At 45.6% G+C, this 27,312-nt stretch overlaps 2 long non-coding RNA genes across 6 annotated transcripts in view; both read right to left on the bottom strand.

The window, feature by feature from the left end:
• LOC307206637 overlaps window positions 1-27,312 on the bottom strand; it is a 160,019-nt gene that overhangs the window by 89,531 nt on the left and 43,176 nt on the right. The gene's annotated exons all lie outside the window — the stretch shown is intronic.
• Window positions 1,218-17,747, bottom strand: LOC307206567. Of its 5 annotated transcripts, none has more exons than XR_013834353.1 (7): window positions 17,582-17,747; window positions 17,018-17,138; window positions 12,634-12,996; window positions 3,648-3,774; window positions 3,019-3,234; window positions 2,206-2,301; window positions 1,218-1,697 (listed from the first exon to the last, which is right to left on the bottom strand). It is a non-coding gene; the product is annotated as an uncharacterized lncRNA (long non-coding RNA). The 5 variants fall into 5 exon arrangements; XR_013834354.1 differs by lacking the exon at window positions 12,634-12,996 and adding an exon at window positions 5,157-5,362 and having other exon boundaries at window positions 3,019-3,347; XR_013834355.1 differs by lacking the exon at window positions 12,634-12,996 and adding an exon at window positions 5,157-5,362.

Genomic DNA, 27,312 nt, shown 5'->3' with positions numbered 1-27,312 from the left:
GCATATGATAGGCATTGTTTCAAAATAGATTAAGGGTGGGGGAAAGCCCCACTGAACACAGTGAGACTTACTTCTGAGCAAATATGTATAAGATTGCTCTGCAAGTGAGAGGCATAATAGTCAAGATTAGACTGTATGAGAATAAGCCATTTGGGCACATCTACACAACAAGCTTAGGACATCCCTACACATGTCAACTCAGAAGGAAGTCTCGTTGAATTCACTGGGACTTATTCTCAAGTAAGTGGACACGGAACAGCAGCCTCAATAATCATTTGCTCTGTCTAATGAATCCTATAAACTTGTATTGTGAGAAAAGCTAAGGAGCATTAACAGAATTCTCAGCACTCACACCAAACAGCAGTTCCCAGTATCCTTTAGGAAAGCCATGAGAGTAAATATGTTATATAAATGGCACTGCATTTATAGTGCAGAAAGAAGTATGAGATCATTCACAATGTAATAAATAATTATCTCTCTTTTTTATTACTGTAAGCCACCAAGCCATAAACAACTCAGAAACTGACAAATGTCTCCTTAACGTCCAACACCCTTCTGAAAAGGCATTTACTGTATATTTAGCATCTGGTAATATGCAGATTTATATAGATCTGTTGATTGCCTTGTAGCTGATTAATTGATCAACTAATTAAAACATTCTTTAATTGATTGACAGCTCTAGTAAATAGTCTTCTTGTGACAGACACCTTAGAAATTGACTCTAAATTGATAGAAGCCTATAAAAATGCAGCTCACGATAAATCTCTCTCAGGGATCCTGCATTCTCAGCCTGTCGCCAGGCAAAGCAGTCTGTAGGGCATCATGAGGGAATCCTAGTCATGTTTAAAGGTAAAGGTAAAGGTACCCCTGCCCGTACGGGCCAGTCTTGACAGACTCTGGGGTTGTGCGCCCATCTCACTTAAGAGGCCAGGGGCCAGCGCTGTCCGGAGACACTTCCGGGTCACGTGGCCAGCGTGACATCGCTGCTCTGGCGAGCCAGAGCCGCACACGGAAACGCCGTTTACCTTCCCGCTGGTAAGCGGTCCCTATTTATCTACTTGCACCCGGAGGTGCTTTCGAACTGCTAGGTTGGCAGGCGCTGGGACCGAGCAGCGGGAGCGCACCCCGCCGCAGGGATTCGAACCGCCGACCTTTCGATCGGCAAGTCCTAGGCGCTGAGGCTTTAACCCACAGCGCCACCTGCATCCCTAAGTCATGTTTACTAAGCAGTAAGTTCCACTACAGTCAGTGGAGTTTACTCCCTACTAGGCCTGCATGATATCTGGTTTTCATCATCACGATATATCACCAGCTAAATATATATCGGTATCTCGTTATATCACAATATATATCTGCAGTGACGGAGGGCCTCTCTGGGCCTCCCTGTGGTGGCAGAGGGGCCTGCCATACCTTCCTGCAGCAGCGGAGATTGTGCCACACTTCTCTGCAGCGGCAGAGGCTCCCTGTGGTGGCAGAGGGTGTGGTGTGCTTCTCTCATCATCTGAAAGCTTTACAAGGTGGGGTGGATCCTCAGGATTTTATCACTATTTGGTGAACTTCCACAACACATATGAACAAACAATCACTTTGTCTCATGTATCCATGCAAGTATGACTTAACTTGTTGGAACTTGTAAGATACTTTCTTTTGGTCCAGGCGGGTGAGCAATATCTTGCCTTTGTCTGCTCTGTCAGGATCTATACACAGGGGGAAAAACATTATAAATAAGTCATAAATTAAATTGTTATAACAAAGGGGGGGGGACGATGTAAAATCGCATAGACAAAGTTTTGTATTCTACAGCACCATCTGGTGTCACATGTTTATAACATAGTTATACCATTGTAACGACAGGACCCGGGTGGCGCTGTGGGTTAAACCACAGAGCCTAGGACTTGCCAATCAGAAGGTTGGCGGTTCGAATCCCCGCGACAGGGTGAGCTCCTGTTGCTCGGTTCCTGCTCCTGCCAGCCTAGCAGTTCAAAAACACATCAAAGTGCAAGTAGATAAATAGGTACCGCTCCAGCGGGAAGGTAAACGGCGTTTCCGTGTGCTGCTCTGGTTCGCCAGAAGCGGCTCAGTCATGCTGGCCACATGACCTGGAAGCTGTATGCCGGCTCCCTCGGCCAAGAAAGCGAGATGAGCGCCACAACCCCAGAGTCGGCCACGACTGGACCTAATGTTCAGGGGTCCCTTTATCTTTACCATTGTAACATGGCTAATGTAGCTGAGTCATCTGTCTTTGACAACACTCTTTTTACCTGGTCATTAACCCTCACACTCTTGTCTTCTTCAATAGCACTGTGAAGGAAGAACACAGGTTTCTCTCTTTATTTCTATGCTGTATCCTTACATTTTGTATACGTACAGATATATTAATAGAAATAAAGAAACAACAGAAGCAAGCAACTGAAGGCTGGAACTAGAATACTAATGAGGCAGGCACTACTACTCAAGAACCAATGTGGTGTGAGTGGTTAGAGTGCTGGACTAGGAACCCTGGGAGGCCAGGGTTCAAATTTTCAGCTTATTGGATGACTTTGGGCCAGCCACTGTCCTTCAGCCCAGCCTATCCTGCAGGATTATTGCGAAGATCAGATGGAGAGGGGAGAACCACATACACCACCCTGAGCGACTTGAAGGAAACGTGGTGTGTAAATTTAATAATAAAGGTAAAGGGACCCCTGGCCATTAAGTCCAGTCACAGACGACTCTGGGGTTGTGGCACTTATCTCACTTTACTGGCCAAGGGAGCCGGCGTACAGCTTCCGGGTCATGTGGCCAGCATGACTAAGCTGCTTCTGGAGAACCAGAGCAACACATGGAAACGTCGCTTACCTTCCTGCCGGAGTGGTACCTATTTATCTACTTGCACTTTGACATGCCTTCGAACTGCTAGGTTGGCAGGAGCTGGGACAGAGCAATGGACCGATCGGCAAGGACCCTAGACTCTGTGGTTTAGACCACAGCGCCACCTGCGTCCCCCAAATGTGATAATAAACTTAATGAAATAAAGACCTCAGTAGGGTTCTGGACAGCACTGAAGCAGTACCCTCTTTGTCTCAGAACTCCTGCAGGTTCTCTGTAGCACCGGATCCCTCCCCGATAGCCGCTTCTTGCTGCTGGTTAGCTCAGGAGATATTCCATGGCCTGTGAGTTCACAGTCTGAATACAGGACAAGTCGTTAACCTGGCTCAGTGGCAGGATAACTCAGTCAAACTTACCCGAAACGCACTATCAGAACGAGAAGACAAGACTTGTATTATTATAGCCATTCTATAAATACAGACCAATCGGAAGCGCAGAGAAGCCAGATGACAGGATGATAGAATCATTTTGCAGTCATCCTAAATAGAACAGATTTGCATGTGAGGAATGAATCATGATGGGAGAAGAATCCTTAGATGCTAATAGCAAGTGTCTTCACCTCTTTGGAATTAGCCCTGACACCTTTTCAGGAGATACAGAGCTTCTCCTCCTCTTAAAACCTAGGTGCTCATAACACTGTCAACAGAAGGTATGCAACTGAAGTGTCTTGCCCTCTGTGTGATGCTAATACACTGGTAGCACAAATATCGCTATTATGGCGTGGTTAAGTAGTGATTTTTTTTGCTAAGATTAGGACGTTGCCATTGGCTTTCACTTACCCTAATCTGATCTGCCTAAAGATCAGTGGTTTTATCCTTTCCCATTGGTTTTCGCTTGCCACTAAATAACTGGTTACATTTCACCGGGTCCAGAGATGATGTGCCAACAAGCCAGAGAGACCCAACTCTGGAATGATATAAAGTACCTTTCATGTTTGATAAGCATTGTATATGTGGGCAGGAGAAAGGATCTCACCCTCCTACTGTGCTCTCAACAACTTCCTAACTATTTTTATTCAAGAAAGCAGAATATGGTGAACAGGGGGCAGGGGAGGCAGCAAAGTCCTCATATATTTTGTGCTATATCTTGAATAATAGTCTGAAGACGGGCACCAACTTATTTATTAAAGTATCTAATGCAAATGGTGTGGTATTAAACAGATAATCAACCTATAAAGGTAAAGGTACCCCTGATTGTTAGGCCCAGTCGCAAATGACTCTGGGGTTGCACGCTCATCTCGTTTTATAGGCCAAGGGAGCCGCCGTTTGTCCACAGACGGCTTCCGGGTCATGTGGCCAGCATGACTAAGCCGCTTCTGGCAAACCAGAGCAGCGCATGGAAATGCCGTTTACCTTCCCGCTGCAGTGGTACCTACCATATTTATCTACTTGCACTTTGACATGCTTTCGAACTGCTAAGTGGGCAGGAGCAGGGACCGAGCAATGGGAGCTCACCCCGTTGCGGGGATTCGAACCGCCAACCTTCTGATCGGCAGAAGGTTAAACCTAGGCTCTGTGGTTTAACCCACAGCACCACCCACATCCCTCTCTGGGTGGGTTACGCACTCACAAAATGACTGAGGCAGGACTAAACCGCTTCTGGCGCAATGGGGCACCATGACAGAAACCAGAGCGCACAGAAACGCCACTTGCCTTCTCACTGCAGCGGTACCTATTTATCTACTTGCACTGGTGTGCAAGACTCTCCCGGCTTCAGCGAAAGGAACCCGAAGCGTTTGGAGCGCAGCACGAGGTGGGACCTCGTGCTTCACTCCAAAGGCTTCGGGGTTAGCTGTGCAAAGCCTCCGCAGGGCAGCGGGGTGAAGGCTGTCTCTGAAGCCAGAACAGTGAGACGGAGCGCTGCGCAGCATCTCGCTGTTCTAGCTTGGAGATGCCGGGGATTTATGGGGAAACCCCGGGCTTCCCCCTTCAGCCCCGACACTGATTTGATTCAAAATATTTTTTGCTTGTTTTCCTCCTCTAAAAACTAGGTGCGTCCTTTGCTCAGGTGCAAAAAATACGGTAGGTACCACTGCACGGGAAGGTAAACAGCGTTTCCATGTGCTCTGCGGAAGCACAGTGTCCCAATGCACCTAAGACAGTGGGTGAGGCACTCCAGGAAGCAGAGCCTAGTTCACTAGCTGGCCAGGTGGGGAAGGACGCAAGTGATTCCTCAGCTGGGGCACCTGCCTCATCAAGCGCAGAAGCTGCAATCAACAGACACAATATAAGAAGGCAGCAGAGCTGAGGTACTGTGTCTATCCACCTGCCCATGTTGAGGGACCTCACCTGGGATTCTCCTCAGACCTTCATGGGTTTCTACTTCCAGATTGACTCTGGTCTGTATCCTGACTGCTGAACTGCCATACTGGCGTACTTGGACTGACCCTGGACTGCGTTTCCTGATCTTTGAACTTGGCTTGTATGGATTGGCTTTTGGACTTGGAACTTTGCCTTGGCACGCTGTCCGCCAGGTAGGCCAGGGGATCAGGACACTTGAAAAGATAAAATACAACAAATAAAGCCAATTTAAAAACAGGGGTGGTGTGGTGTTAAAACTGTGAACAATACAATTACATAAAAAGCATATTCAGTAAAATATGAATAAGGACAAGTCCTATCCACCCTGCTAAAAGATAAGCACAGCCATAGGAAACAATAGTAATAGCTTTATTTATATGGTGCCCATCTGACTGGGTTGCCGCAGCCACTCTTGGCTGCCTTCAGATGTCTTTATTGCCAAAGGTCTTGGTAAACAAAAAAGCCTTCGCCTGGTGCCTAAAGACCGACAAGAATGGCACCAGGCATGTCTCCCACCACACCATAAAGGCCTGTTCTCATGTGGGCACCCTCTGCACCTGTCTTGGGTTGGGCTCCTGGAGAAGGGCCTCTGATGAAGACCACAAGGTCTGGGCTGGTTCATATAGGGAGAAATAACCTCCATGTTCAATTGCCTGGTCACTTCAGTGCTAAGCCTGAACCCCTGCCAACGTACCAACTACCCAAAGCTTCTCCACATGTCTCCATGCGGAGTCTGAGGCTCAAAACTAAGTTATGTCCCTTAGGGACACTTATGTGGAAGGAAATCCAACTGAACAGAGTACAAGATGCTCTCCATGTCACACATGAGGGGCAGGACTCGGGAAGTTAACACACCTCCTCTGGCTCTTAGAACAATTTCTCTGCCCCTTGTTGTTGTTGTTTAGCCGTTTAGTCGTGTCCGACTCTTCGTGACCCCATGGACCAGTGCCCTGCCCCTTAGCTGGTCCTGATAAGATGCTTCTCTCTGTTACTTGTCTCCTTCTACTTCCACAGCGTTCCCATTTCATCAATTTGGGCTTCACTTAGCCCCTCCAAAGGCCTCAGCTAGCAGGAGAGAGACACATTTTTATATGTGGTTCATTTGGAACAGGCCACTAAACATTTGTCACTGCCTATCATCCTGACATATTGAATCTAAGGCACCAGGAACTATATACATATACATAAACACACACACATCTTCCTCAGAGCAGCTCCTTGTGAAAGTCAAACTCATGCCAGATAGTGACAGGATAGCTGCCTTATTTTAATTTATTTGCTGTTGCTTAATTTACTTGGCTTGCATGCACAGCCAGGAAAACGCCATTTGTTTTGGCGAGGTGAGGAAAAGTTCCGTGTGACCCAAATGAGCTGCTGAAAACGGAACACAATCTTTCTTGCGCAGACAGTATCATCATAATACATTATTAGCCATTGTGATCTTCTATCATTCCACTCTGGGAGAATTATGGCTGTGGCACTGAGGATGTAAAGCTACAGGCTGAGCACTGCTTGCTACAAATCTCTCGCAAAGCTCTTGCAATAAATCTCCAAGAGAAAAGTCATTTAAAGAAAGGAGCGGGGGGGGGGGGTGTAGGATGACACTAAGGGGAGCTGTCATTTGTTTTCTTAGGGAAGAGGGGACAAGCAGCTGTGAAGGGACACTACGTACTCTTAACGTCGCAGAAGGTGGCAGCATTCATCACGGCAAAAGCAACGTTCTCGGTGGAGGGCAAGCATGGAGGGGAAGCAATATCCAGCCCCCTTGCCCACAGACCTGTGAAATAAATGGCTCTTCTTGATAAAATCATTTCTCTTCCTTTTATTAGCTACACAGGAGACCACGAGTGATTTGGCCATTTCCGACGCTGAGAACCTGTGTGCGCACACCTTGATGGAATTCACCCCGCAAAGAATCATCCGCCGTTCCCTCGTTGGCATGCCTGCTCACCAAAAACTATAGCAGTGGCTTTTGTGGGGTTAAAACAGAATTACGTCGGAAGAAGAAGAAGAAGAAGAAGAGGAGGAGGAGGAGGAGGAGGAGGAGGAGGAGGAGGAGGAGGAGGAGGAGTTTGGATTTGATATCCCGCTTTATCACTACCCTAAGGAGTCTCAAAGCGGCTAACATTCTCCTTTCCCTTACTCCCTCACAACAAACACTCTGTGAGGTGAGTGGGGCTGAGTGACTTCAGAGAAGTGTGACTAGCCCAAGGTCACCAGCAGCTGCATGTGGAGGAGCAGGGAAGCGAACCCGGTTCACCAGATTACAAGACTACCGCTCTTAACCACTACACCACACTGTCTCTCATAGGTTTGGAAGCCTATAAGAGATTCCTCAACAAAAAGGTAAGCAATTACACTCGAGCCACATCCTACACAAAGCTGTCAGATCAGTATTATTTACCTGAACTTTAGAAGAGCTCTGCTGGATCAGCCCAAAGGCCTGCATTCCGTTCTCACTATGAGCAAGCAGATTCCTAAGGGAAGTCCACCGGTACCATAACCTGCTCCCAATTCTGCCAGCTGGAATTGAGGCAGACTGCCTCGGATGCTGAAGGTCAGAGGGAGCCTTCTGAAGTCCTACCCTCCCATTTTATTTATTTTCATTTATTTATTAAATTTGTAGACCACCCTTCATCCTAAGATCACAGCATAAAACTGCAATATAAAAACACAAAATACATAATAGAAACAAACAATAAAACCCACCACAACAAACACATTTAAAATGACATAGGATGTTAATCAGCCCAAGGCCTGGTTGAAGAGGAATGTTTTTGCCTGGTACCTAAAGGTGTATAACGAAGGTGAGCCAGGCGAGCCTCTTTGGGGAGATTATTCATCATCAACAATTTTTAAAAAATTTATATGCCACCTATCTGGAAATGTAGGGGACAGAACGTGAGATTGAAAAACAATTAGGAACGGGGAGAAACTGAAATTCTCATATTCTCTCATCCCTGTAGACATATGATTCTAGGTCTTCAGTATGACCCATTGGCTAGGCTCCTGTTACTCTCAGGTGCTAGGACAAAGTGGATAAAAAGTGCTACCTATGAAGTAGACATGAATGCCCTTCAACAGGCTGAAGCCCACATAACTGATAAGCTGCTCAGCAGGAACACCTAATCCCAAAGCCAGTAATTCCTAAAGTGTTGGGATGTAAGAGTACTGTTAGAGTGTCTCAGGAATTAAAGGCCACAGGTGAAAGGTGCAACTTTCTCAGTGCATGTCAGCATGCTTCATTACCCTGGAAGGAGAAGCCCCATCAGGAAGAAAACATCTGGAGAGAGAGAGAGTGAGTTTTGGGGAGGCTGCATGGGTGAAGTTCGGCACCCTCTTGATCCAGCCCGTATTGTGCTGGTGCCATTTAGCCTCTTTGTCCCCTGCCCTATCAAAATGTGCAGTGAGATGATTCTGACACACAGGTCTATCACCTGTCACATCTGCTTTGCCCCTTACAAGCACAAGATAAATTGTTCCTGAAAGCCCAGGGCTTTCCTGTATCCCTTCCCCCCTCCGCCTCAAGGAGCGTAAGTCCTGATCGTTTTGTGAACATCCCCTCCCTGCTGCCCTGCTCTATCAATTCTTGCTTATCTGGAGACTGTATTAGATATCAATTCTTTTTTAAAAAAAAAAAAAATTATTAACAGGCCAATCACATCACATTATCCAAATCACATTAGTTCCAAATTATACAGCCAAATTTTAAATTTTGTTGGGGGTACCCATACATCAAGCTCCGAACGAGTCCAAACATCACTTATACTGCTGCTTTAATTAAACAGTTCTATCCAGTTCAATCCAGATAGTCCTTTATTACTTTCTTCATCTTCTTGTTGTTATTGTATATTCCTTTCTTTGCGATCTCTGATAATTTTCACAAGCAGATTGGAAACAGGCATCCTCTGTGTGGGTTTTGCACTCTCCAAAAATCATATCGCTCAGGGACAGCCGCTATTCCATGCTTCCATAAAAAAATAAATCTTCGGTCTGTCCTTTACTTTTCTCAGACTTGCCGAGTATATCAGGAGGCTCTGTCAGGTCAAGATTACATTCCAACATTCCTTCTCATTCCAATGGTCCTGATTCTCCTCCCCCTGTCCTTCTTTCTCCGGCAAGCCTGTCTTTTTTATATATATATATATAATTTTTTATTAGGTTTTCACATTTTATACACACACACACAACAAAAACAAAAACAAAACATATATAATTTCATACTCTTACTTTCTTTACCCTCTTTCCTTGACTTCCCCCACCCCCTCTTCATACATCCCAATTCCAATAATTAATTCAGCAAGTTCTTATCTCTCATCTTTAACATATTATTATTATTTTTAAAACTTAACTCTTTTTACTTATCCACATTTAACTTATCCAATTCTCTTATAAACATTAAATCTTTTTTCTAAGGTCGACCTAATTTCCCTCCCACGAATTTCTCCCTTTATATTTTAATTAATTATATGTCATAATGGCCAAATACAAAAATCATAAAATTTTAAAATTCTGTTCTCCCCTCCCTCCCTACCCCGGTTTCCATCCCTTATGTCCACAGAAACAGTTCCTAGCCCGGATTCCTCACATCCGAGGCCTTCAAGTCTCTGTCAGTCTCTCTCCGCCGATTTTGTTGGTAACCCTTTTTGTTGGTCCTCAGGTCTCGAAGGAGTTCAGTCGCAGTCACACCAAGTTTTCTTCCATCCAAAATACTTAAAAGCAGTTGCTGCAAAAGGTCAGCTGCTCTCCCATACTCAAAGAGGAAGTCCCAATCATATTTCTTTATTCTTTTAAATTCCAGTATTCCAGGTACTCCAGGGACTTCCTCCTTCATCTTTCTCATCTTTCTCAGATTTGTAATCCGAAGATCTTCTTCTTTATTTCCTGACAATATAGGCTTCTGATTGGTATTTTCCTTTTCCGCTCCTTCTTTCCTCTCCACCTGTTCCAAAAATGTCTCTTCTGGTTCAGCTGCAGATTTCTTATTAGTCAAATCCTTTATGCATTCAGCAGAGTTGTTTGTTGTAGAATTCAAGGTCATAAGTTCTTTGTTCATAGCCGTACTCTGCTCTTGCAGGATTCCCACGAGAAAAAACATTTTTTCTATCTCTGCCAGTAATTTTCCCTCTGCAGCCATTGTAATGTCTCTAGTTCCCCCTAGGGGGATTCCAATTACTTGATAGTCCTTTTCCAACAGTCCGTTACTTATTGTTTATAGCTACATTGTTTCCAACCACCTCAGTTCAAATGCAACACTTTTAATTCAGAGAGTTATTAAGTAACAAAGTTCTTAACTTTAACCGCCCGTTTGACAGCTCCTTTGACAGCTGTCAAACTCCTTATTCTTTTTCCTCCGGCTTACGCACAGGACACTCCCGGGTTCGGGGGGGGGGTTACACAAAAGCTTCCAAAATTCCTCACTTTCTCTCCAGCACAAAGACTTCTTCTGTCAAATTCATTGAAGTATCTTTTATCTGACACCAAAAACAATACTCTCCACCTTAGTTCTCCAATCCTTGCTTTAGATCGTTTGTAGGTAGGGGGGGTGCGGACTTCCCTTTAGCACATCCCCCGATTGTACCGAATTCAAAGGTATAAATTTTAAAGTCCAGATTCCAATCTACTCACGGGTTGTTTATTTTCCAGCTCGAATTTTGGGAAAAAAGTCAGCGCTCTCCGACCATGGCTCGCGGCTACGCTCCACTGAAGTAGCGGTCTACTCACAGCACCACGCCGCTCCCCGTACCCTCTCCGTAGCCTTTAAAAAGGCTCTTCGTGGGTCGGGGAAGGCGCTTAAAGGTGCCCGCCGAGTCACCAAGTCTGCAGGCTTCCGCGCCTGCGGTTTCTAAGGGTCCCCGCGTCGCCGGCGCGGTAAGACCCGTCCTCAGCAGAGCCGATTCCCTCCGTAGCTCGGAGGGAATCCGCCATTAATCCGATCGCGCTAACCCGGAAGTCCTCCGGCAAGCCTGTCTTGGTGAGACACCATTTTTTACTGCGTTATAAAATTTTCCTCCGTTCTCATTGTTTACCAATCCTCTCTTTAGCTATAATCCATCCCACACAGTTCTTGAATTCCTGCTTGTGGTTAGTAAAACGCAACGATCTTATTTCTTTCTGGGGTGGAGGGTTATTAATATCACATAGTGCAAAGAAAAAAAGTTTTTTCCTCCACCCCCCCTTCATTCCAAACATACAGTCTCATAATGGTGGTTCATCAGAAGATTTATTTATCCATCCATCACTCCAGTCACAGAGATCCATTAGTCAGCAGTCTTATCTCCCGAGTGATGCTTGATGTATGTTCTTTAGCTTCATTCCAATCATATGTTTCCAGTTATAATTCCGAGCTAAAGCAAGCCAGCACGCGCTAATTGGAACCGGCGTCAGGAAGAGCTGACCTCATCGAGGGCTCGTGCCAAGTGTCTGGCACCCCCATCTCTCAAATCCGGGGGTGCATTGTGGGCACCACTGGCAAGTCAGCCCCTCATCTCCTTGGGGAGGGGTAGGAAGACTGCATACTTCCCATAGCAACCTCTTAATTACCTCGTATGGCTCAGAGAGATGTTATTGTCGGCCATCTTCCAGTGCGCCACCTGGTGCCCCCCCCCCGTATTAGATATCATTTCAATGGACGTGAGTAAACACAGTTGCCTGCTTGATGCTCCCATGGTCCACTCAGCCTTGGTTGGTGCTGTGGTCTAAACCGCTAAGCCTCTTGGGCTTGCTGATCGGAAGGTCAGCGGTTCAAATCCGCACGACAGGGTGAGCTCCAGTTACTCTGTCCCAGCTCTTGCCAACCTAGCAGTTTGAAAGCACACCAGTGCAAGCAGATAAATAGGAACCGCTGCAGTGAGAAGGTAAGCGGCATTTCTGTGCGCTCTGGTTTCCATCATGGTGCCCCATTGCACCAGAAGCGGTTTAGTCCTGCTGGCCACATGACCCGGAAAGCTGTCTGTAGACAAACGCTAGCTCCCTTGGCCTGAAGTAAGATGAGTACTGCAACCCCATAGTCGTCTTTGACTGGACTTAACTGTTCAGGGGTCCTTTACCCTTTTACCTTTCAGCCTCAGACATTTTGTGGGTGCGTAACCCACCCAGAGAGGGATGTGGGTGGCGCTGTGGGTTAAACCACAGAGCCTAGGACTTGCCGATCAGAAGGTTGGCGGTTCGAATCCCCACAATGGGGTGAGCTCCTGTTGCTTGGTCCCTGCTCCTGCCCACCTAGCAGTTCGAAAGCATGTCAGAGTGCAAGTAGAAAAATAGGTACTGCTCTGTTCGGAAGGTAAACGGTGTTTCCGTGCGCTGCTCTGGTTCACCAGAAGCAGCTTAGTCATGCTGGCCACATGACCCAGAAGCTGTATGCCGGCTCCCTCGGCCAATAAAGCGAGATGAGCGCCGCAACCCCAGAGTCGGTCACGACTGGACCTAATGGTCAGGGGTCCCTTTACCTTTACCTTTAACCCACCCAGATATCTTCTCCACTCCTGTCTGTAGCATTCGACGAAATGTCCAACAAAGTACAGGCATAACATCTTTGAGATAAATCACTTTATAACAGTCAAGCTGTTGGGAAGTCCATGAGGATAATGCTTTGTCTTAGGACTTTTGCCCGTATTCCTGGTATACTTATATCGGGCACTGTGTCAGCTGAACAAGGGGGAGAAACAGTTCATCTGCATTTCCAGTGTTGGGAAACAAAGATCAATGACTCCTTCCAAAAAAAGAGGCATCATGCGAGCTTCTAACGCCACATGTGGTGTTATTGGACTCCAGCTTTCAAATTTGCAGATGACACCAAACTAGGGCTGGTGGAGGGAATACCCTCTTGCTGTTCAGTTATGGAGAGAAAGAATATTATGTTCAGAAGTGGCTGGTTGTTCCTAGATCACAGGAATATTTTTTTGGAAGGGGTTCAGCCTCCAGCAGCACTCACAGATGGGGAAAGTAGACCACGCACATATTCAGCAAAAATAGGCCACGAGAGTGTTTGGGGCATAGCCTCCAGGATTTGTTTATTATGTCCATGATGGAGTGAACAACTTGTGAAGCTGTTGTTGAGTTACTCTTCAGCCCTAGGGTGATTTCTCAGACTAGCATCTGCCTCTTGACAACACATTGCTAGGACACATAAAGGCAACATGGAGGCCATCCCTGCAAGTCATCAGGCTTCTTAGGCTGTGGACATGTTGCCATTTTCTTGGGCTCTGCGAGTGGCACTGTGGGTTAAACCACAGAGCCTTGGGCTTGCCGATCAGAAGGTCGGCGGTTCGAATCCCCGCACAGGGTGAGCTCCCATTGCCTGGTCCCAGCTCCTGCCAACCTAGCAGTTCGAAAGCACGTCAAAGTGCAAGTAGATAAATAGGTACTGCTCCAGCGGGAAGGTAAACGGCATTTCCGTGTGCTTCTCTGGTTCTCCAGAAGTGGCTTAGTCATGCTGGCCACATGACCCAGAAGCTGTAGGCCAGCTCCCTCGGCCAGTAAAGTGAGATGAGCGCCGCAACCCCAGAGTTGGCCATGACTGGACCTAACGGTCAGGGGTCCCTTTACCTTTACCTTTACACATGACTGTAGCCACAATCCATCGCATCCTGTCACTTCTTGAGTACTGCTGATAAATTTTCCCTCAAACCAGCTTCCATCCGATTTGAAAACGTCAGCTGCAGTTAAGCCAGTGTTTCCCAAACTCGAGTCCTCCGCTGTTGTTAGACTACAACTCCCATCATCCCTAGCTAGCAGGACCAGTGGTAAGGGATGATGGGAGTTGTAGTCCAACAGCAGCTGTGAATCATCTAGTCCAATGCTGGCCAAACTAGGGTCTCCAACTGTTTTGGGACTACAATTCCCATCATCCCTTACCACTGGGCCTGTTAGCTAGGGATGATGGGAGTTGTAGTCCAAAAACAGCTGGAGACCCAAGTTTGGCCAACAGTGATCTAGTCCAATGCAGGAATCTTTCACCCGATGTGGGGCTCAAACCCACGGCTCTAAGATTTAAGAGTTTCATGCTCTACTGAGTGCCCAGATGAGAAGTGGAGCTGAAGGTCTTGCGGGTGGGGTGGGGATGACAAATCAAGTTATTCATACTGGGTGACGACATCCTTGTCCTCTCTCTGCTGTGTACAGCAAAGTAATAATGCGAGTTGAAATGTGGGGGGGGGGGAGAGAGAATGACCTCACTGTGTTTCAAGTCACTAATGTGTACATAGCCTCCACCCCCAAATAGTAGAGAGAGAGAGAAATATATGTGTGTAAAAAAACAAGAGGTTATGTGCTTGTCACTTGAAAGGGGGCACTGAAGAACCATTGCCCAAGCAGGAGGCTCTGATTCCTGGAAGATTATCTCACTTGCTCCCTAGCCCCCTGGTCTTGACAATTTATTAAAGTGCCAGTGAAGTCATCCTAGCTGAGCACTAGATGAAAAGGACATCATCTGCAGCCAATGGCAATTTATGCCTGCCTCTCTTTTGGCTCCCCCACCAGTGCTGCGAACGTATTTAGTATTGTCTTGTGTGCATTTCGAAGACTCCCATGGGGGGAACGAGCGCTAAGGTGGAGAGGCCACAGCTGTGCCTGCTGTTAAAGGGAGACAGAGACTATTGTGCCACTTGGAGATCTTTCTCGAAACCAAAAATGCTGAGGTTAAAATGATTTGTTTCTGCAATCATGCCTTTGGCAGAATTCCAAGAGGAGAGTGGCTGGGAGCGCGAAGCCATTCCTTTCATTCGGCTAAGAGCTTCTGTGGATTAATGGTCTGCAGAGCAGCGTTGACGTAGGAGACCATTTAAACATAAATAAGGAGTTTGGGGTTTTTTTGGTGTGTGCAGTGATATCTAGTGCACCGATATCAAATGGGCCGGTGGCTTAAAAAGATTATAACAGGGCACAGCCCAGACGTTGTGGAGAGATGCAGAAAGGGTGTGCGAGAAAAAGAGTTGTAGAAACCATTAAGAAGAGTTTGGATTTGATATCCCGCTTTATCACTACCCGGAGTCTCAAAGCGGCTAACATTCTCCTTTCCCTTCCTCCCCCACAACAAACACTCTGTGAGGTGAGTGAGGCTGAGAGACTTCAGAGAAGTGTGACTAGCCCAAGGTCACCCAGCAGCTGGATGTGGAGGAGCGGGGAAGCGAACCCGGTTCACCAGATTACGAGTCCACCGCACTTAACCACTACACCACACTGGCTCCTTAAGTTTTGTTGGGTTGGAATGTACTTTAATATATAAGCAGGGGAGCCAACCCGCTAGATCGGTGTTTCCCAAACTTGGGTCTCCAGTGGTTTTTGGACTACAACTCCCATCATCCTTGGCTAGCAGGACCAGTGGTAAGGAATGATAGGAACTGTAGTCCAAAAACAGCTGGAGATCCAAGTTTGGGAAACCCTGATCTAGATGTTGTTGGACTCCAAGTATTTATGGGACCACCTCTCCTAGTATGCTCCGCAGAGGACCTTAAGGTCCATGAATAACCATAGTTTAGAGGTCCCGGGCCCTAAGGAAGTCAGACTACCGTATTTTTCACTCTATAAGATGCACAAGATCACAAGACGCACCTAGTTTTTGGAGAAGGAAAACAAGAAAAGCAATATTCTGAATCTCAGAAGCCAGAACAGCAAGAGGAATCACTGCACAGTGAAAGCAGCAATCCCTCTTGCTGTTCTGGCTTCTGGGATAGCTGCGCAGCCTGCATTCGCTCCATAAGACGCACACACATTTCCCCTTACTTTTTAGGAGGGAAAAAGTGAGTCTTATAGAGCAAAAAATACGGTATCCTCCACCAGGGCCAGGGCCTTTTCAGTGATGGCTCCGACCTGGTGGAATGCTCTGTCCCATGAGACTAGGGCCCTTCAGGATTTAACCTCCTTCTCTCGGGCCTGTAAGACAGAGCTATTCTGCCTGGCCTTTAATTTGAATTCAGCCTGATCTTTTATTTCCCTTCTCTTCCCTCCCCCTCCCCCTTTATGAAGATTACCCACTCTGGGACCCCACAGCTAATTCTCTCCTGGCCTCCTCACTGGCCCAAGTAGGACTAATTCAGCCAGCTAGCCCTGATGACTATCTAATGCTTATTAGATGGATTTTCCCCAAATTGATTTCTCAACTTTGAATTTTATTGTTATTCATGTTTTTATAATGTATTTTATGTTGCTGCTTCTACAATCAAGTGTTTTAGATTTGTTGTTAGCTGCCCTGAGCCTGGTTTTCTGAACCGGGAAGGGCGGGGTATAAATAAATTATTATTATTATTATCATAGCTGTCAAGTGTCCCTTATTTGAAGGGACAGTCCCTTATTCCAGCGCCATGTCCCGCTGCTGTCCCTTATTGATGGATTTTCCTTAAATGTCCCTTAAATTTCAAAGGAAGCAGCTCCTCTCCCTCCCTCCCTGCCGGCCACTGTGTTGCTTGGCTGTGTTGCTCACCCGGTAAGAAGTCTAAGAACGACTGGGGGGTGGAGCTTGCATGCCTTGTGTGTGGCTAGTTAATGCAAGCTGAGGAGGTTTTTGAATGCTGGATGCCATTTTGTTGCACATGCTGCTGCAAACCTTGCAGTGCAAAGCCAGGCCGGGGAGCCATCTTAAAAATTGAGGCTGTATAGGCCTTGGAGTGCATGTGATTCAGATTCTATTCAGTTGAACCTCTGGTTACAAAGTTGGTTGGACAGTGTTCTTGAAGCTACCAGCATGAGTTTGACCAGACTGCAAGAGGACAGGAAGACTGGAGTGCCTGGAACAAGTGAGGCTGCAGGTCCCTTATTTTGGCGGCTGGTCCCTTATTTTCAAGGCTGCTGGTCCCTTATTTTCAAATCTGTAAGTTGACAGCTATGATGATGATTATTATTAATCTCTTTACCATTGCTCATTCTAGCTGGTGCTGATGGAGTCCAGGAGACTCCACCCTAGGAGACTAGGGTTCAAATCATCCACACAGCCATGAAGCTCTGGGACCAGTCACTACTTGTTGTCAGGATAACCTGAAGCAGAGGATAAAACGGGAAGGAGGAGAATTATGCATACCATCTTCAGCTCCTTGGGGGAAAGGTGGGATATAAATGTGAGAAATAAATTAAATCATTCAATAAATCTGAGAGCAGTCATCCACCTGGCTCACTATTGTCTACACTGACTTCAAGCCGCTCACCAGTATTCTGGACAGGATCCCCTCACCCCATCATGAGATACAGTGGTACCTCAGGTTATATACGCTTCAGGTTACATACGCTTCAGGTTACAGACTCCGCTAACCCAGAAATAGTGCTTCAGGTTAAGAACTTTGCTTCAGGATGAGGACAGAAATCGTGCTCCGGCGGCGCGGCAGCAGCAGGAGGCCCCATTAGCTAAAGTGGTGCTTCAGGTTAAGAACAGTTTCAGTTAAGTACAGACCTCCGGAACGAATTAAGTACTTAACCTGAGGTACCACTGTACTAGGAACTGAACTTCAGACTTTTTTGCTTGTGAAACATCCACTTTACCACTGATGTATTGCCCTTCCCCACAGATCATACCCACACCATGCATTCAAAACACACAGCCTCCCTCAAAGAATCCTAGACACTGTAGTTTGCTATGGCTGCTGAAAACTGAAGCTCCATGAGGGGGTGAGCTAAGGTTCCCAGGATTCTTTGGGGGACAAACCATGTCCTTTAAATGTACCGTATTTTCCCATGTAAAAGACAAGGTTTTTTTATTATTAAAAAATGCTAAAAATTGTGGGTCATCTTATACACGGATAGTGCAGAGGTCGGATGGGCAATTGGTGGCTGCCATGGGCAGAAGATTGGGTGGGTGATTGGCGGCTGTGGCAGGGTCTGCTGTCGATTGGCTGTTGCGGCAATTGGGCGGGTGATTGGCAGCTGCTGGCAACCCCCCCCAAAAAAAAGCTCAACAAGTCTGAGCATTCCCCCCAAAAAAGCTTATCTATCTGGGCAATCTCCCTCCATTTCCTCCCAAAAAAAAAGAAAAAAGAAAAGATGTCTTATACACGGGGGAGTGTTATCCATGGAAAAATACGGTATGCTGTGGCTGTGATCCTGAGAGTACCTATATAATACTGTATATGGTATTTTAAAGAACACAGGCTATATAATAAGCACATCCTGAGTGCACAACTGGGGGTGGGGTGGAACAGTGTGCCACAGGCCTTTGAAACTTGTTTTCTGTGGTTTGTAAAAAGAAAGAATAATTTTGCTTTCAGGGGACTCTCTCACTACTTAGTATTACTCCGCCCTCTTCATCAACAGCGTGTGTATTAAAAAGTGTGCCAACTTTTGGCTCCAGGCAATTTTGTCTCTTACAAAAAAAAAGGAAAAGGGGGGGAAGTAGCCATATACATACACAACATAGCAGCTGTTCTCCCAAAAAGAAAGGATAATTAGACACAGCTCAGATCAAAACTCAGCCAATAATGCCGTCAGCTATAACTGTTCTGCTGCTCTAGATTGTGGCTTTGATAACTCTATCCACATCCAGGTATTTCCCCTCTAGGTGCTGTAGGTAGCTGTGGAGGAAGCCAAAGAGGAGACAGCAAAGCAAGAGTGGAAGGTTTGCTAGGAGTCAATAAACACAGAACTACACCATTCTGGAATGCCTCTCCCTACATGAACCTACCTGAGCCCTTAGATGTTCGTGTGAGGCTCTTCTCTAGCACATAACTGTCAACTTACAGATTTGAAAATAAGGGACCAGCAGCCTTGAAAATAAGGGACTAGTAGCCAAAATAAGGGATTTTAGTGAACCAGCTGAAATACGAAGTTAAAAGGGACCATATAATTTTGGAGAGCAGCGCTGGTTTTTAGCCCTTTGTTTCCAGAGGTTGCTGCTCAAGACACCAGTCGATGAAACACTGCAATTAAATAACTGCAAGCAGCAACCACTTTTCGTGCAAAACGAAGTCCAAGCTACAAAGATGCTGCTGCAGTTCTGTATCTTTTCTCTCGTGCTCCATCTGCAGCTCTCAGTTCCATCAGGTGGGGCGGAAGGAAGGAGGGGGGGAATAGCACCCAAAGTAAACCTGCAGATCAGACCATCTATGCTAGTCTACTACAAATCTATGGGAGAAGCACTTGCGGTCCTTCCCTTGTAGCCCTTGGAACACCTGCCCGCGCCTCCGCCTCTGCCGCCTCCTCTTCCTCCTCTCTGAACTACTTTCTCTATGGTTGCCCTCGCTCTCCTCTCAAGGCTCCTCAGCAATTCATAGCCCATGCCAGGCTGCCCATCTCATCCGGGTCCTTTGGTGGCACAGCCGCAGTATGGCCTAGTGGGAGCAGGAGCGGGGGCGACGGGCAGAGGGAAGGCCCCAGGCAGAGATACTCAGTTCAGTGGCCGCGAGGAGGATGGCGGCGGAAGGGCCCGAGGTTCCTGCCAGTCCTGGTGGGGAGGGGTTCCCGGGGGCCGAGGCTGGTGAGAGGAGGCCGGAGGGCAGCAGACCGGGCAGCCAAGCAACACAGTTGGAGACTCCCTCCTCCCTGGCCGGCAGGGAGGAAGGGAGAAGAGCTGCTTCCTTTGAAACCTGGGAAATTTAAGGGACATCCATCAATAAGGGACAGCAGCGGGACATGGCGCTGGGATAAGGGACTGTCCCTCCAAATAAGGGACGCTTGATAGCTATGCTCCAGCATCCCCATCTGAGAAAGGCTTGGAAGGTAGGGAGAGGGCCTTTTCAAGTGTGGCTCCCCATCTGTGGAATATTCTCCTTTGCAACATCCACTTGGTACCTTTGCTAACATATTTCAGGAGCCTTTCTCCATGCTGGAAATGTAAGCAGGTAGATGGGCCATTCTTCCATATGTGATGGACAGGGTGGATAAAAATCAATGATTTTTATTTTATTTTAAAAATGGGATTTTTTTAAAATTTAAATCAGATTTTTTAAAATTTAAATTGGATTTTTAAAATAAAATGCTTTTGGAGGAAAAATCTTTCTAAATATAGTTTTCTATTTAAGTTACATTATAGTCCAAAGTTTTTCATGTGTGCTAAAACTCAGTCCAAGGTTTTTGTTTTTTAAATTGTTTAACCACATCAGTTAACAAACATGGATACATATGCTATAATGTTATTGTTTTAGTTAAATAAATTGTTTAAATTGTTATTAAGGAAATGATTGTTTTTCTCCTTCTAATAAAGGGTAGCAGAAAAGTTGTCCTAATATAAACAGTTAACTTAATAAACCTCACAATAATTTCATAATTATCTGTCTATGTATTTCTAATGGTATAACCAAATCAGTAATTTTTGATATAACTGTAAATACTACTCTGAAAAATTATTTTTCCAAAAATGAAACCTTCATCTGATTGTAAATATTAAGATTATACCAGCAAGAATGAGTCTTTCTGTAAAAAAAAAAGATTTAAATCAAGTCTTACTGAGTAGTGATTTAAATCGTGATTTAAATTGATTTGATTTAAATCAAATCCACTCTGGTGGTATACATGCAAAAAAGCTAAAGGCTTTGGAGAAATCATATATAATGAAACGAAGAATGGCCCGCTTTTCCTTAGGATGTCCGTATTTTCAATGGAGAAATGTTAGAGGTATGGAGTTATGCGATGCACTGAGCCAAGGAGATAAGTAACTATACAACCTTTAGAAGACATCTGTATAGAAAAGTTTTGTTTAATGTTTAATGTTTTATTATGTTTTTATATATGTTGGAAGGCACCCTGAGCGGCTGGGGCAACCCAGTCAGATGGGCAGGGTCTAAACAGTAAAGTTATTATTTTATTATTATTTTAATAATTATTATTGAATAGAGCATCCCTGTTTTCATCAGAGAAATGTTGGCGGGTATGGCTTGGAGAGGGCCATGCGCAGCAAAAGCCCTGGCAACCAGGAACTGAGGGAGCTGGAGGAAACATCTTGCCAAATCCAGTTCCACATCACTGCCCTGCATTTTGTAGTTCAGCAGAGTTTAGGCCATTTATGAATATGTGGGAAATCATTAAGCGTAGAGGTGGGGAAACCTATGCCTGGGTTAATGCAGCACTGGCCAGCTGTATATCCAAATATCCATCACGATGATCAGATACTTCTGTTTCAAGTAGAAATGTCAATCAACATTTGATGATCTCCTTCTACCAGTCCACAATAGAAAGTGTCCTTTCATACTACATCACGGTGTGGTACGCTGGTTTGACATCAACTGATAGGAAGTGCCTACAGAGGGTGGTGAATACAGCACAAGATATTATGACTACTAGGGCTGCCAGCTGACCAGAAATAATGACCTAAACTGCTCCTACGCCTTTGAAAGCAGCCTGGTGTTCAAAAATCAGAAGCTAAAACTTTTCATAGCATGGATGCAGACATTATAATCTGCCAATACTTGTTAAAGGCACAACAATATGGACCTTTTGGAACAGTTGGCAACATTTATTATGATGTCAGAAGTTCTGAGTAAGGAAAGGGGCTGACCCATTTTGAAAGTCCGTTTTCCAGAGATGAATCTTTACTGACAAAAAATATGAAGCCTCATCCTTTGAAGACATAATCAATGTTTTTTTCCTCCCCCGTCTCCACCAAAACACGGACTGATAAGCCTTGCATGCATCAGAGCTGATGTTTCTGCGGCCTTCACAGTGCAAGCCATTCTTCTTTCTGGTATGAAAGTTAGAGGATTTCAAAGGGCATCAAAGCCGCAAGGAGATCCGCTGCCAAGTATCACAATATTTATTTTCTCCGACTTGAATGGATCCGCGAGTCCAGAGGCGAGCAAAAATAATGCGAGGCACGTCCATCGCCCTGCTTAAGATTCATGAGTCAGAGTTCTCTAGGAGGATTCAAAAGAGGAAAAATGGAGCAAATATCTAAATGTGACAACATCACAGCCCACGTTTGACTTTATTGTCGCTTTGGGTGCCTCTGCATATTCCACCCCCCTCCAGCCCCCTTCAGTCCCACAGGCAACTGAGACAGTCAACATTTGCTTTGCTGGAGTAGAAAACATTCCCCCCTGATTGCAGAGCAGCGAAGCCCAATGAGATGAGGGTGTGCTGTGGTTTTAAAAGAGAGATCTAATATTTAGCAGCAAAGAGCCTGCATAATAGATGGAGAAAGGAGGAGGGTCAGTAAACATAGAGCTTTACACCTTGTAAGGGAGAGGAGAGGTTCAAGGTAACCTTTTAGTGACCAATTGGGAGAGTAGCCCAGACCCTACAAGTGTCCCTATTTTCCAGGGGCTGTCCCGGATTTACAGAAGCCATCCCGGTTTCTGATTTGATCCCAGAATGTCCCACTTTTCTTTAGGACGTCCCTGTTTTCATTGGAGAAATGTTGGAGGGTGTGGAGTTATCTGATTCCCCCCCCCCCTCTGAGCCAAGGAGATAAGTAACTATACAACTTTTAGAAGATATCTGAAGGCAGCCTTGTACTGTATAGGGAAGGGGTTTTATTATTAGTGTTTTATTATGTTTTTATATACAGTGGTACAGTGGTAGCTCAGGTTACAAACGCTTCGGGTTACAAAGGCTTCAGGTTACAGACTCCGCTAACCTGGAAGTAGCAGCTCGGGTTAAGAACTTTACTTCAGGATGAGAATAGAAATTGCGTGGCGGCGGCAGCAGGAGGCCCCATTAGCTAAAGTGGTACCTCAAGTTAAGAACAGTTTCAGGTTAAGAACGGTTTCAGGTTAAAAACGGACCTCTGGATCGAATTAAGTACTTAACCAGAGTTACCACTGTACCTCGGTTTTCGAACATAATCCGTTCCGGAAGACCGTTTGACTTCCGAAACGTTCGAAAACTGGAGCATTTACTTCTGGAAGCATTTATTTACAGAAAACTCAATACGGAAGCCGCATGGCACATTCGACTTCCGAAAAGCATTTGAAAACCGAAGCAGTTACTTCCGGGTTTTCGGCATTCGAAAACCGAAACTTTTGACTTTCGAGATTTGAAAACTGAGGTGGCGCTGTATATTGGAAGCCACCCAGTGTGGCTAGGGTAACTGAGCCAGATGAGTGGGATATAAATAATAATAATAATAATAATAATAATAATAATAATAATAATATGATGATGATGATGATGATGATGATGAAATAGAATGTCCCTATTTTAATCAGAGAAATATTGGAGGGTATGGCAGCCATGTGTCCTGCCTTGCAGAGGGTATTCCTCTGCCTGATGTCATCAGTATTTGAAGCCATCCTTTATTTGAAGGGTTGGCTGATTCAAGTCCAGTTTCAGGATTAAGAATCCCAAGAAGGGACAGCAGGCAGCCCTAGAGATTGCTCCATTAATAGTGAGCACCTGAACAGCAGACAGAACAACAGCGTTTCTGTTTAGATCACAGCAATTATTTCTTACACCTGCTGCTCTAGACATAAATTAGAATATGCAAATCTTACTGAATTTTATATCCTGTTTTCTGCTGAAGTGGCTCCTGTCTTCTTCTTATTTTGGCACTCTGTTAAGTCATCACCCTATTGATCTTGGGTATGGCTTTTGGATCAGCAACTCAGGAACCAAAACCATGCTTATAATTAGGGAGGGGGACCTTAATAGCATTCACAAGCCCTGTTCCCCCAATTCCTCCCTGTCTTGGGCAAATCACGCCCTCCAAAGCTTTAAAAACAGAGTCGGCAAGGGGGCCCATCACAAAACCAGCCCCCTTCTTACCTCTCCTGTAATTTAAGAACTTATGAGTTTAGAGAAAAGGCAAGTAAGGGGATAGACTCGAGGTTTGCAAATTTATGCATGGCATGGAGAAAGCAGATAATAATAAATAATAATAAATAATAAATTTTATTTATACCCCGCTCTCCCCAGCCAAGACCGGGCTCAACAAAGGATTAAAATACAACTTAAAAACAAGATTAAAATACAGCATTAAAATGCAGCCTCATTTCAGTAGAAACTCAAGATAGAGAGCAGTTTTCCTCCACCTCTCACAACACTAAAATTGGTGAAGTATCCAATGGAGCTTAATGTTGGAAGATTCAGGACAAAAAGAAAAGAATGCACTTCTTTACACAATGCGTAGTTAAATATGAACAATGCTCCCACAAGAGGCAGCGATGGCCACCAACTTTGATGGCTTAAAAGAGCATTAGACCAATTCATGAAGGAGAAGGCTGCCAATGACTACTAGTGACAATGGCTGCACGCTGTCCCTAGTTGGAGACAGTATACTTCTGAATCCCAGTTGCAGGGAAAAGCAGGAGGGGAGATGGGTGTTGCACTCAGGTGCTGCTTGAGGGCTTCCCTCGAGCATCTGGTTGGCCGCAGTGAGAGCAGGATTCTGGCTTAGACTGGTCACCGTCCTGATTCGGCAGAGCCATGGACAAACCAGCTAAATTCTTTTTCAGTCTCTGATGAAATTGTATCATGGGTTCTGATTTAATATTGGCCACCGAAGATAAATCACGCTGCACAAAAATATCCTTCAACCTGTTTTTTTTTAAATAAAAAAAAAAATCCAGTTTAGCATCTGACATTTTAGACTGTCGAAAACAAATCTGTGGGAAAGCCATATAATTGGATTGGCTGAGCTATTTCCCGGGATCCAAATGGGCAATCTGGAGGCATTTGATTGTAATTGTTCTTGTAGACGGAATCTCAGGAGCACATAACTGGCGTGCACGTTAATAAAAGCCAGTGGTTAAATAGGTACAAATATATTCTTTTGGAAACATTCATTTCCCGCTTCTTAGCAGCGCCAAGAGCAGACCCTTTGGCACAATGATGTTTTAGAAATTACCCCAAGTCAGATTTGTTTGGAGAAAGGAGACTTCAACACCAGCTCCAACCTGTGGACATAAACTGGTTTCTAAGAATTGTTATGATCATCACAACTTGTCTTTCCCTGTAAGACTCCAAAACTTTAGTATATACCAGAGACCAACTATACTACCTAATACATTTGCACAGGACTGTAGCCTTTAAAGAAGTGATGATGAGGATGATGATGATGATGTTTCAACTGCTTGGCACATTAGTAGTCTTGAAACAACTTTAAGAGCATAAAACATAACATTTTTTTTTAAAAAAGGAACAATACATTCCAAAAGCTGCAGCAGCAAATAAATAATAATAATAATAATAATAATAATAATAATAATAATAATAATAATAATAATAATGTATTTATACCCTGCCCATCTGGCTGGGTTTCCCCAGCCACTCTGGGCGGCTTCCAACAAAATATTGAAATACAATCATCTGTCAAACATTAAAAGCTTCCCTAAGCATATCACCAATAAGCAGCAAAACCATCATAATCCATCAAATTGCCTGAGACCAGGTGGACTAGATTGACGGATTGATCATCATTTGCAGTTGCTCTAGTGAAAGAGGGTGGCAGGTGCAACAAAGGACAAGGTCCCTGCACCTTTTGAGGCTGAGTGGGAAACAGCACTATCTGTAGGTGTCCTGATTCTGTGCTTTTAACAACTTGCCAAGCAAGCATACAAACAGGGAAGTGGGTGCTTTTTGTGGCAAGGAGGTCAGTGCTCCTGGGGAATGTTTCAGCTGTGTCATTCTGGGTGCAGGGATGTTAGGGAAGGCATAGGAGCCAGGAGGAAAGGTGATGATCCTGAATTCTTGAGGCCAGATCTGCAGATGCACCAGAACAGGCCTAGGCAAACTCAGCCCTCCAGACGTTTTGGGACTACAACTCCCATCATCTTTGACCACTGGTCCTGTTAGCTAGGGATGATGGGAGTTGTAGTCCCAAAACATCTGGAGGGCTGAGTTTGCCTATGCCTGCATCAGAACAAAGTGACAGAGGTGGTATAATGGATGGATGCAGGTGTCCCCCCCCCTTAAAAAAAAATAGCCACCCCATTAAAAAGCAAACAAAAAGCTTTCGGTGGAAGCAGAAAACTAGCATAGCAAGCGGAAAAGATCCAACCTAAGCTGCTCCCTGCTGTATATTTTTTCTATTGAGGCTTAAGGTGTTGTTGGAGGTTGTGCGATTTGTTTGAATGTTCTCCTATATATTTTAAAAGCAAACACGGCATTCTCACCTTCAGCCCGAAGTGCAATTTCACTTTTCCATCTGAGTGTGTACACTTAGGCATAAATCAGTTCTGAAATTACAGGAGAGGTGGAAGGGAGCTGTCGACTGTAAGCATGGGCTTACAGTCCCTTATTCTAACTTCCAAACAACTGCCTTTCCCTCTCTTTCCAGAGCTCAGCACTCATCCTGCTGTATCTCAGTTAGGCCATGCCTTGCAGCTCCTAGGAGAGATTTTGTGCTGGTCCCGAGGGGTTAACCGTGCGGCAAGGTCCAGTCGAAGGTCAAGGATGCGGTATGGAGGCCTTCCGTCAAAGCTGAAGCAGGGTCCAAGGCAGGGAGTCGGGTGACGTCAGGAACTCTGGCAGAAGAGCAGGACAGGGTGCAGGCAGGAACTGGCTACCAACAATGTTGCTCCCGCAACTTGGGACTGCGGCTGGCTGGCTTTTATCTGCCCTGAGGCATAGGGCGGCCCCAGTCCACAGGTGACTCACCTCTCCTGGCCTGGAGGCGAGCACTCCTCCTGCGGAAACTTAGTTCCCTCCGCCTCGCTGCCCTGAGCCTCTGCAGCTCAGGAGAGGCTGGAGGGTTACCAGACCCAGAGGCAACCTTAGATTCCCCTGACGGGGCTGAGAGTGGAGCACCTTCAGGCAATGGGTCCTCCATCACCTCAGGAGCCAGAGCAGACTTAGCTGGTGCCTGCACTTGAGGATCCAGCACAGGTGAGGACCCTTCAGGCTCAAGCCCCAGCCCCGGCTCAGCTGGTTCTGGAGGCGGGGACTCCTGTGCAGGCTGGGATTCCTCAGGTTCAGCCTCCGAGTCCGAATCCCAGGCCATCACAGGTTTCCACTTTCACCTCCTCCTGCAACTTTGCTCAATTTCTTCTTTCAAGCAGAGAAGCAGCACTCCAACACTCCATTCAACTTAGCAGTGTTCACAGTGGATTCCAAAACACAGTCAGCTTGCTTCACATAAAAGGGAGTCTCTCCTTCACTAGGTGCCTCCCATGTGACCAACATTAGCCAAATCATATGAGAACTACTAGAGACGTCTCTAGAATTCAGTGACCAACCAATCATATTTAAACACATGGTAATGCATACAAGCATTTGCAATCTCAGTGAATTACACTACTGTACTTAACACACAATGATCGAGGGTGTGGAGAAACTCGCCTGTGAGGAAAGCTCA

This window comes from Podarcis cretensis (genome assembly GCF_951804945.1).
Source record: "Podarcis cretensis genome assembly, chromosome: 17".
Lineage (NCBI taxonomy): Eukaryota > Metazoa > Chordata > Lepidosauria > Squamata > Lacertidae > Podarcis > Podarcis cretensis.
This window is presented reverse-complemented; position numbering and strand designations above follow the sequence as displayed.